Source organism: Gossypium raimondii, chromosome 1 (genome assembly GCF_025698545.1).
Source record: "Gossypium raimondii isolate GPD5lz chromosome 1, ASM2569854v1, whole genome shotgun sequence".
In the NCBI taxonomy this organism is placed as follows: domain Eukaryota; kingdom Viridiplantae; phylum Streptophyta; class Magnoliopsida; order Malvales; family Malvaceae; genus Gossypium; species Gossypium raimondii.
In genome coordinates, this window is record NC_068565.1 from 31,910,422 (window position 1) to 31,922,336 (window position 11,915).

Below are 11,915 nucleotides of genomic sequence, written 5' to 3' on the forward strand. Positions count from 1 at the left end.
AATTCATACATTTTCACTACATTGGCAATTGATAAAAATTTACCTATTGAGTCAAATGAGTTTGATGTTTAGAACGACAGAAATGTGCAAGTGTACACATTCGAAACAAGTAATAAAGTGACAAGTAAATGTCGAGTTATCGTATCCACAGAGATTGTGAAAAGAATTATTAATGAATGTTATTTAAAACACTTTGGTGAAGAAAATACTTTGTTTGAGAAGGGTGATTAAAAACTAAGATTTTAAACTAAGTAAACAAAATAAATAAATCTCAAATGCATGACTTCAAATTATGATTTTAATCAAGATGACAATTTTGTGTTAGATTAAATACATTTATTAACTTAGAACTATTAAACTCATGTTTATATTATTACGAATAAGTTTACTGCAACTCAAGAATTTGTTAACTTATGAACATACTCACCTACAAAAATCCATTTATCTCTTGACTATATCCCTATGTCAATTCAACCGATTAAACAAATCTTAATAGGCAAATATGTTATTGCACATATATACTTATTAAATCAAAATAATCTCTTGTACATATCCCTATGTTAATTCAAACAATTAAATCGATTTAATAAGCACATAAAAGACTATGTGAGGTAACAAAGTATCCTTACCTTGAAACAGTTTAATCACAATAATCTTTCAAGTTATGCAAAGCAAATGTATCGTCAGATACCGTTGCTAATCTAACCCTCAGCTATCTTAGATGATGAAACATGCACTGATTAAATAATGTGTCCATTAATTACAATTTCAATCCGTTTAAATAATTAATTAATTAGTTACCTAACAATTATAATGCAAGAATAACTTAGTCATGATTTTACTTAACCAAGCATCTTACCGAGACCTATAGCAACATAAACACAATTTCAATAATTTTAACAAACGAAATGCAATCAACCTAACACAAATTAAATTCAAGCTAAATTTATTAAATTAACCATTCCAACAACATAACTATTCATAGATATGTTCAGCATAACAACAACAGAAATTAAAGAGATAGGGAACAAGAATCAAATCCGATGTTTTTCCGTTGCTTGACAAGTTTCTTCGCTCTTCCTTCTCTGTTGTCCTCGTCCACCAAGGCTACTATGAACACTTAATTTCTACTCCAAATAGCTTATGAATGCCCCTTTCCCACTAGGAGAAATCAGCAACATATCAAGGGAATTTTTGAATGGAAAAGAATAGAGAAAGTGGAGAGAAGAGAGGAATGATGTGAATGCTTGAGGTGTGTTTCTAAAATGACCAGCCTAAGGGTGTTTTTATAGCTGAGGAAGGCTGCTAAATATGGCTAAAATTATCAGCCAAAGAGCCCTCCCTGGGCCGGCCACACATGTCGCAAGGTTGACAGTTTCAACTTTGCTAATTTCGGCTTGGGGCAAATCTATAAAGCCATCAATTGTGGAGGGGTTTGAATGCAACTTGAACAAGTCTTCAAGGGCCTCTTTGCAAGCTTAAATAATCAGCTAATAAGCTGATTTGGGTTAGCTCTTGAGACGGTTTTTAGGCTGTCCATTTCTTGGTCAGTTCAGTTCACTCGGTTCAGTTCAACTGGACCACTTTTTCATAATTAATTAATAATAATTTATTAACCCAAATTAAATTGGATATAAATTAAAATTAATTATATTATGAATTAATACATATAATTTTTTACTACCTTAGGCTAAAATTTATTTTGCCTCGATACTTCAAATTGCTTCTCGGTTTTGCGCTTCTAGCAATGTCTGCCGAGCCATTTTTCGCCCTTTGTGCAAATCTGTCGAAAATAACCAAAATTCATCAAATTTAATTATAAAATTAACTAAAATTCAACATGTTCATATTTTACGTGCACTTTAATTATTTTGTAAAAATTGATTATTTTTCGATAAGAATTTTATAGAAACTGTATGATTTTAAGTTAAAAAGGGTTTGTAAAAATATGTAAATTTTTGTGTTTCTACACCCCAAACTTAATTCATTGCTCATCCTGAGTAATGCACAAATTAAAAAGAATTACTCAAAAATTCCTTTGAAAAATTCCTTCGAATAACATTCTTCCTGAATTATGAATTTAATATACTTATGCTCAAAAACAAGAAATTTTATAGTTATGCTACTTAAGTATACATATCATTCAAATTAATCTCAACAACTATTATGATAGCACAATTAGACTAAATGATTCCTTAACAAGACATGTTAACCCTTACCAATTTGATTTTATTTCTTTATTCAAGATTAAGCTGCAATCATTAAGTTTAACTTATGCATTCATATGTTGAACATAGCAATTTCTCTCCACTAATGTAGATAGCATAGAAAACTTGAATCAATATGTCTTTAAAAAAGTTGTAACGTAGCTAGGCTAGAGCTAGGTAAAAGATAGATAAATTTAGGCTTCTAAACCCTAGATTCACCTTCAATCGGACCTTTGGAATAATTTCCCTCAGTACACCAACTTACTTTGCTTTCACATGCTCCTTTGTACATCTATTTTCTTTTAAGTACATGTGCTCTTTTTTTTTAGCATTTTACTATATGTACTACAATTTTTAGAGCATTTGATACTTCTTTCAACTCCCCCAAACTTATTTTCAAAGAATATTTTGAATAGTACTGAGTCTAGTGTTTGGGACAATTTAAAGATAATTAAGAGAGAAGTGATGGCTAATATTGCAAAGGTTCAAATAAAATTAGGCCATATAGTCTCAAAGTTGGGTTTCAAAGGATAAAATTTCATCAAGGTTGGCTTGAAAGGCTGAAACAGTCCAAACAAGAGTTGCCTAAATCATTTTCAAAATTCCATGCTTTCTAGGATTTCGCCTCAAGAAACTTGTAAGTCAATACTAGAGACTTAAACTTTCATGCATGCCTACCTAAGGAACTAAAAATTTTATGGTACGATTTGCATGCTTTATTAAAAATACATTTATATCATTATTCAGCTAAAATAACTATTTATTGAAATAATAGAACTTTATTTACACTGAAGTTTAGCATACTTAACAAAATTTAAAATTATTGAACAAAATATATCCTAATCATAATTAAAAGAACTATTTATTCTGAGTGGAAATAATTTCAATTTTTTGGTCCCCTACTTAAAATGAACAATGTCCTCATTGTTTAAAGTAAATAAATACTATACGCTAGGTAGGATTCTAGAAAAGAGGAGGTGAGTCAATTTGACTGATTAAGTACCAAGCTCTTTCTAAATCCAATCCTAGACATGTATATATCTATTGTCACACTTTTTACTTCGCGACTTGTTAAATTTTATTAATGATTTCCATCTCTTGTTTTATTATGCTAAAAATCCTAATTAACTTTTTACTAAAATAACCTACGAACATAAATAAAATAAAGTCGAGATCCCCCTTTTATTTATTTGCAGATCCTTCAGAATTCGACTTATCTTTTGCTCCATCATTATCGTCTTTGCATGAATCGCTTTGCTCCCTTTTCGATAATGGGCTCCATGGTTCAAATATGTAATCTAGAAACTCAGGCACAAAAATAAATGGTTCATTGTAAATTTTCGTAAGAGCACTTCTCATCGAGTCATCCCTTATTTTTGAGTATTTCCAGTAAGCTTGTTGCTGCCACTGCATATCTTGCATTATGTCCATCAACTTTGACAGCTCATCTCGAAGATCTAGGCAAGGCGGTTGAGCTCTGAACATTGAAGTCTCAATATCAGGTTCAGCTTCTGGTTCCATTAGTTCCACCTTATCAAGGACTTCAGCCGATTGCATTGGCTCGATCTCTATGGGATCTTCTTCTTCTTCTTTTTTGGAATCCTCACTTTGTTCAACTTGTTGCTGTAGAACAGAGTCTCCAGCTATTCGATAGAGGTCCCAATCTGTTATTGTGCTCTGGCTATAGCCTGTCTTCTTTACGTTTGCAAGAATTTTACTTTTCAAGCACAGAATTGTTATCGTAAAGGGAAAGTAAGCTGGGCCAAAACGTGAACGTCTAACGACGCAATTCTGCATTTCCCTCAGGATGATTTTTCCCACATCAATGGTCTTCCCAGTTAAAATCGAGTATAATAAGACTATTCGCTCTAATTAGATTGTAGGCCCATGTGAGCTAGGCATAAGGCTAAATCAGATGAACTAGAACCATACCTTTGTTAGTGGTGTCAAATATTCTCTTCGACAAGTGTGGATTCCTTGCTTAGACATAGTCCACTTAAAACCTGGAACTATAAGTTCCTCGAGAATTTCTTGCAAATTTTCAAACTCTATATTGCTCATCAAGGAGGAATATTCGTCGTTTTCGAAATCAAGCAATTCAAAGAACTCATTAATAGCATTTGAAGTTATTGGTACCTTGGTTTCGCGAGCTGGAACTTCAACCAACTCACTTAAGGTTAAATTCACATAGAATTCACTTATTAACTCCTCATCCACACTAGGTCTCTTCTCACAAAACAACTCCCAATTGAGAGTTTCAGCAACCTGACGAATACAAGCAATAAAACCAATATAGTTGCTTTCTTTCAATGTGAAACCTTTCTCTAGATGCATCTGTTGATTCTTGAAGATACTATTGTATCTCGCTTTGGCTTCTTCACAGTGGAACTTGTTTTGTGATTCGTTAATTTGGGCAAATTCACGAGTTCTCTTGCGAGGCATGATTAACCATTTTTTTTGTAAAAATGAAGAGTTCTTAAGAAAAATAATTTTGAATCAAAATATGGAAAATTAAAAAAGGTTGAGGGGTTTTTGGCTAAGGATGGGTGAAAGGGTGGTGTGCCGCTCGGGTATGACAGGCAGCAACGCGCAGTAGGGGATGGATGTTAGCAGCGTACGGATCGTTGAGCAGGCCTGGTGTGGGCGCGCATGGGGTGCTGCTGACCGATCAGCTAGGCAATGTTGTGGCTAGGGAATTGTTAGGAGGTTTCGGCATTAAGGGTTTTGGTGTTCTTGGAGGGAATGGTGTCTGAATGAAAAAAAATAAGAATAGATGGGTGGAATTTGTAGTGAAAGGAGTAGGAGCTAGAGTAGAATTTAAAAATTTTTAAGTTCTAATTCTACTCAACGTAAATAACAATTAATAATTAATATAATGCATATTAAATTATTATTTGCTATTAATTTATTAAGATGAAAACTTATCGAATAAAATACGGTTAAATTAAAACTAATCCTAACTCTAAATAAAGTGGATAATAATTAATATATATTGTAATGGATATAATTATATATTAATAATTATCACCTTTTCTTTTTTCTTTTTTATTGAACTAAAAACATTTATTCTAGATGTTTTTGAAAATATTTACAAAAGAGGCATCTAATTTTAATATTTACAAAAAGAGCAACCAAATTTTTAAAAATAATTCACTTAAGTTCCTAGACTTAATGAAAATTCAATATTGAGTTGCAACATAAAACTTGGATCAAAATTGACCCTTCTATTTGAAAACCTAAAAATTTATTTTGTCATTTAGGGAATAAATTCTTGGGAAATTATTTTAAAACCAAATCCCAAAGAAAGATTGGAGAGGTCACAAGTGGTCCCGCTTAAGTTCCAATCTCCTAGACAGAATATATTTAAACATACTAATCCCAAAATATACCCTAAATCATTTATTCAAACAGAAGAACAATAAAAATTAAATATTTGATAAAATGAACGAGATTTGATTCTGTTCAATTTTATCTCCCTAGTAATGTTTCAAACGTTGAGCATTAACTAGAAAATTACCTCCCTTACCTTGAAGTTCAACAACTCCGTATGGATAGACTCGATGAATCATAAATGGACCGGACCAAAGTGATTTTAACTTACCTAGATAGAACCTTAATCTAGAATTAAATAACAAGAGTTGCTGACCTGTTTCAAATTCTCGAACTCGAATGTGCTTGTCATTCCATTTCTTAAGTCCCTTCTTAAGTAATTTAGCATTCTCGTATGAAGACATTCGGAATTCTTCTAACTAATTAAGTTGAAGCATCTGTTTCTCTTTGGCACTTTTAAGATCCAAGTTGAGTTGTTGGAGAGCCCAGTAAGCTTTGTGTTCTAACTCCAAAGGTAGATGGCAGGCTTTCCGAAAGACTAACCTATAGGGTTACATCCCTAAATGTGTCTTGTATGTTGTCCTGTAAGCCCATAAAGCATCATCCAGTCTTTTGCACCAATCTCATCGGCTCGGGCAAACTACCTTCTCAAGTATGCCTTTGATATCCTTGTTTGCCAGTTCAGCTTGCCCATTCGTCTGCAGATGGTAAGCTGTAGCGACCTTGTGTTTCACTCCATGTTTATCTAATAACCATTTCAACCACTTGTTCACAAAATGGGACCCTTCATCATTGATGATGGCTCTTGGGGTTCCAAACCTTGTGAACACATGTTTCTGCAAAAACTTCATTACAACCTTAGCATCGTTTGAAGAATATGCCTCTGCCTCAACCCACTTAGACACATAGTCTACAGCTACTAATATGTACTTGTGACCAAAAGACGAAGGGAAAGGACTGAGAAAGTCAATACCCCAAACATCCAATAATTCTACCTCAATGATGTTTGTTCGAGGCATCTCATTTCTATTGGTGACATTTCTGACCCTTTGACATCGATCACAACTCTTTACATAAGCATATGCATCTTTGAATAGTATTGGCCGAAAGAATCCGGCTTGCAATACCTTGGCTGAATACGTGTACCTTCGAAGTATCCCCCACTCGAAGCTGCGTGACAATGGTATAAAATCTTATGTAATTCATCTTCTGCAACGCATCTCTGATCATTTGATCTGCACACTTTTTAAACAAATACGGTTCTTCCCAGAAATACTACTTCACATTATGAAGAAACTTTTTCTTTTGATGATACATCTTATTAATCGGCATCAAACCACAAGCTAAAAAGTTAGCAATATCAGCAAACCAAAGGGTATTATGGACATTATTTACCTTCAGTATGTGTTCATCTAGAAACCTCTCTCGAATTGGTATAAGAGGAGAGTTCCCTTCTTGTGGCTCCAATCTAGACAAGTGGTCTGCTACATGGTTTTCCACTCCCTTTCGATCTTGAATTTCTACCTCGAACTCTTGAAGTATAAGTACCAATCAGATCAGTCTCGGCTTAGCGTCTTTCTTGGCAAGTAAATACTTAATTGCCGAGTGGTCCGTATAAACAGTCACTTTGGTACCTACAAGATAAGATCAAAACTTGTCAAAAGCAAACACAATATCAACTAACTTTTTTTCTGTAACTGTGTAATTCAGTTGAGCTACTGTCAGAGTCCGACTTGCATAGTAGATGGGATGAAAAAATTTATTCCTTCGCTGACCCATGACAGCTCCGATCACGAAGTCACTTGCGTCACACATAAATTCAAATGGTAAATCCCAATCTGGTGTGACTATTATGGGTGCCGAGACTAACTGACTCTTCAAATCATTGAAAGCTCTAAAGCACTCCTCGTCAAATTTAAACGTTGTATCCTTCTCCAATAATTTTCAAAAGGGTTTAGCAACTTTGGAGGAGTCCTTGATGAATCTTCGATAGAAACCAGCGTGACTCAAAAAACTCCTAACACCCTTTACAGATATTAGAGGTGGGAGTTTCTCAATAACATCTACCTTTGCTTTATCTACCTTTACAGATATGTATCTCCGAACACTGAAAAATCATCCATAAAAACTTCCAAATATTTCTCAGCCATGTCAGTAAAAATAAACGTCATACATCTTTGAAATGTAGTAGGTGCATTACATAAACCAAATGGCATGCGCCTAAATGCAGATGTACCGTAGGACAGGTGAATGTTGTCTTGTGTTGATCTTCCGCTGCTACTGTAATCTGATTATACCCAGAGTATCCATCGAGAAAACAGTAATAGCCTCACCCTACGATTCTATCCAGTATCTGGTCCAAAAATAGAAAAGGAAAGTGATCTTTCCTAGTTGCCTTGTTCAGCTTCCGATAATCAATGCAAATTCTCCATCCCGTAACCGTTCTAGTCGGTATCAACTCGTTATTCTCGTTTTCAATGACCGTGATACCTCCTTTCTTTGCCACGCACTGCACCAGACTTACCCATGAACTATCTGAGATGGGCTAAATTATACCCGCGTCTAACCACTTGATGATTTCTTTCTTGACTATGTCCTTCATGATGGGGTTCAGTCTTCGTTGTCCATCAATCGTCCCCTTTTCGCCATCTTCTCATATAATCTTGTGCATGCATACAGATGGACTAATTCCACGAATATCAGCTATGGTCCATTCGATAGACTTCTTGAAATGTTTCAAAACTAGGATGAGTTTCTCTTCTTGCTCAGTAGTTAATTCTACTAAAACAATCACAGGCAGAGTAGAAAGTTACCTAAATAAACATATTTCAAATGTGAGGGAAGTAAATTCAGTTCTAATTTAGGTGGCTCCTTGATTGACGCTTTAGGTTGGGCATAATCCTTTTTCTCTAACTCTAAAGATTCAAAGTGGAATTGCGGATTAAATCTCCTTTGGTTAGCTTCTAACAAAGCTAAGTATTCATCCTCCTCTTCATCATTTGGAGGATCTGATGTCAAAATTTGTCCCAATGGGTCCTTAACATAAATAAGTTCCTTCTCCACATTAAATCCTCTAAATCGGACACAGCAGAATAATCATCAATTGTGTTAGTAAATCACGTGGACTTAAAAACGTTAAATTTTACCTGATTATTCTGAACATGCATAGTAAGCTTGCCCTTCTGCACATGAATAAGGGTCCTTTTGGTTGCTAAGAATGACATTCCTAGGATGATTGGCACATCTTTGTCTACTTCAAAGTCTAAAATCACAAAGACAGCAGGAAAGATAAATTTGTCTACACATACCAATACGTCCTCAATTTTTCCTTCTGGATGTGCTAAGGATCGATCTGCTAAATGAAGTGTAACCGTAGTAGGTCTAACTTCACCTATCCCCAACTTCCTAAATATTGACATGGGCATCAAGTTGATACTCGCACCCAAGTCACATTATGTCTTACCACAATATGTTGCTCCAATATTGCAAGGTATGGTAAAACATCCAGGATGCTTCAATTTTGGGGGTAGTTTGTCTTGAAGATCTGCACTGCATTCCTTCGTTAGGGCTGCCGTCTCAAATTCTCCTAGCCTTCATTTTTTAGAAAGGATTTCCTTCATGAATTTGAATTAGTTCGGCATTTGTTCAAGTGCTTCAACCAACGGGAAGTTGATATGAAGTTGCTTGAGTACGTCTAGGAACTTCTTGAACTGAATTTCCTGCTTTTGCTTCTGAATTCTTTAAGGGTAGGGTGGTGGAGGTTTCTTTACTGGATCTGGTTCATTCTTTTTCTATCGCAATTCTGCATCCAACGGAATTATTCTTTGATCAGAATTAGCTGGTTCAGAAGTTACCTTGTCGGATTTTACATATTCAATTTCCAGTGAAACTGGAATTTCAACACTCGGTTGAACTTCCTCTGAGTCTTGAGTGTCACCTGGCTCCTTCTTAACTTCGACGGAATTGGGCTCTAAAGTCTTTCCACTCCTCAATGTTAATGCTTTACAATGTTCCTTCCTTGGATTTCTCAGACTCTCCGTATCACTAGGTAAAGCACCTTGTGGTCAGTTTCTAAGTTCAGTTGCAAGCTGGCCCACTTGATTCTCCAAATTCCTTAGAAAGACATCATTTTTCGCCATGTATACCTTCAATAGATTCTCTAGGCTATTGGATGGTTCAACTTGGGTTGGTTTCTGAGCTTGTTGGGAAAAACTAGGTGGCTGGGTCATTTTAGGTTAGACATAATTGTTATTGGTTCCTGCCCCTTAGTTACTCTAGGAAAAATTCAGGTGGTTTCGCCATAATGGGTTATAGAAATTAGGTTGCAGCCCTTGCCTTCCTAGATTTTGGTTCTAGTTACCCATGTAATACACAGATTCTGGGTTTGATGGACATTCTTTGAACAACCGTCCTTCCCCACAATAAACACAGGCTACATTTTCAAATTGATACTATTACACCCATTAGTAGTAAGATTTTGTAACATTGAGGATATTCATGATACTTGAGATGCGAGTGAAGTAAGAGTGTCTACTTCATGTATTACAGCGACTAGTCTTCCTGACGCTGCTCAATTGGTTGGCCATTGATAATTGTTGCTAGCAATCCTCTCAATGATTTCATAAGCCCCATTATAAGACTTAGAAAGGAGAGCACCATTAGCAGAAGCGTCCACTACCATCCTCGTGTGAGCATTGAGACCATTATAAAATGTCTCAAGTTGTATACAATGTGGAATTCCATGATGAGGGCACTTCCGTAATAATTCTTTGTACCTTACCCATGCCTCATACAATGACTCATCATCCGTTTGTTGGAAAGCAGTGACCTCGTTCCTCAACTTAGCATTCTTGCTAGGTAAGAAATACTTCATAAGGAATTTTTCTGCTAACTCTTGCCATGTTGAAATTAAGTTTGGTGGTAATGAGTTCAACCAAGCTCGAGCTCTGTCCCTTAGTGAAAATGGGAATAGCTTCAATCGTAATGCATCTTCGGGTACTTCGGCTAACTTGAAAGAATCGTTCACCTCCATAAATAGTCTTAAATGTAGGTGAGGATCTTCAGTAGGCATTCCACTGAATTGTCCCACTGTCTGAAGCATCTGGAACATGACTGGCTTTAACTCTAATTGTTATGCCTCAATTTCGGTAATTTCACGGCAACTCGGTAATTTGCTAACTTATGAACATACTCACTTTCCAAAATCCATTTATCGTTTGACTATATATCCCTATGTCAATTCAACAGATTAAACAAATCTTAATAGGCAAATATGTTATTGCACATACATACTTATTTCGCAAAACTTAATTATTTTTTCGACAAGAATTTTACTAAAACTATATGATTTTAAGTTAAAAATGGTATGTAAAAATGTGTAAATTTTTGTGTTTCCAATGTTCAAGTTACAAATATACTGGGTCACAATGTGAAAGTTAATCTAGTATGTTGTAAATGTCCACTAAAAGTCTAAGGTTGTGACTTTCTGTCAATCTGATGTTACTGCCATTTTACAAATTTGATGTAATACTGGGTATGGACTGGTTATCATTACATGATGCGGTGGTTAACTGTAGACAGAAACAATGATTTGAGATGCCTGACAGGTGAGTTGATTACAATTGAGTCTAGCAGGTTTAATAGTGCTACAAGAATTGTATCAGCTATCTCCAGACAGAAAATGATTTGTAAAGGCTCTGAGGCATTTCTAGCTTACATATTGGGTACTCGAAATTCTAGATCAAAGTTGGATCATGTGTCACTTGTTAATGAAATTACAGATGTATTTCCTGAAGATTTACTAGGATTAGCACCAAAGCATGAAGTTGAATTATTGATTTGATACCTGAGACTATACCGATATCAAATCCACCATATAGAATGGTACCGACTGAGTTGAAAGAACTTAAAGTACAGCTACAAGAATTGCTAGACAGAGGTTTCATTCGACTGAGTGTATATCCTTGGGTGTCACCAGTGCTGTTTGTGAACAAGAAAGATGGTTCATTGAGACTGTGTATATACCACAAACAGCTGAAGAAGGTAACAATAAAGAACAAATATCCTGTAATAGCCCGTTTTTAGTGAAATTGGAACAGTGGCTTTGGGATAAAAATCTGACGAGTATATTATTATTTTTTTATTATTTTAATATTTATGGGATGTTAGTAAGGTCGTATTAAATTATCGTTAAGAAATTTTGATGTTTGCGTGATTAATTAAGTGAAAAGGAATAAATCGTAAAAAGTGTAAAAGTGGAGTTCTATTAGTTAAAAAGGGCTAAAAAGCTATAGAAATGAACCCAAGTGGGCTTCAATGGTAATTAGACCATTTTTGTGGTTATTGTATGTACATGATATGGTTTTGATGAAATTTTGA

The 11,915-nt window shown here is 35.0% G+C and overlaps 1 non-coding gene across 1 annotated transcript; it reads left to right on the top strand.

Moving 5' to 3' along the window:
* Nucleotides 1-10,273: 10,273 nt before the first annotated feature.
* LOC128032754 (small nucleolar RNA R71) lies at nt 10,274-10,380 on the top strand. The gene has a single exon (XR_008189060.1). It is a non-coding gene; the product is annotated as a small nucleolar RNA R71 (small nucleolar RNA).
* Nucleotides 10,381-11,915: the final 1,535 nt, after the last annotated feature.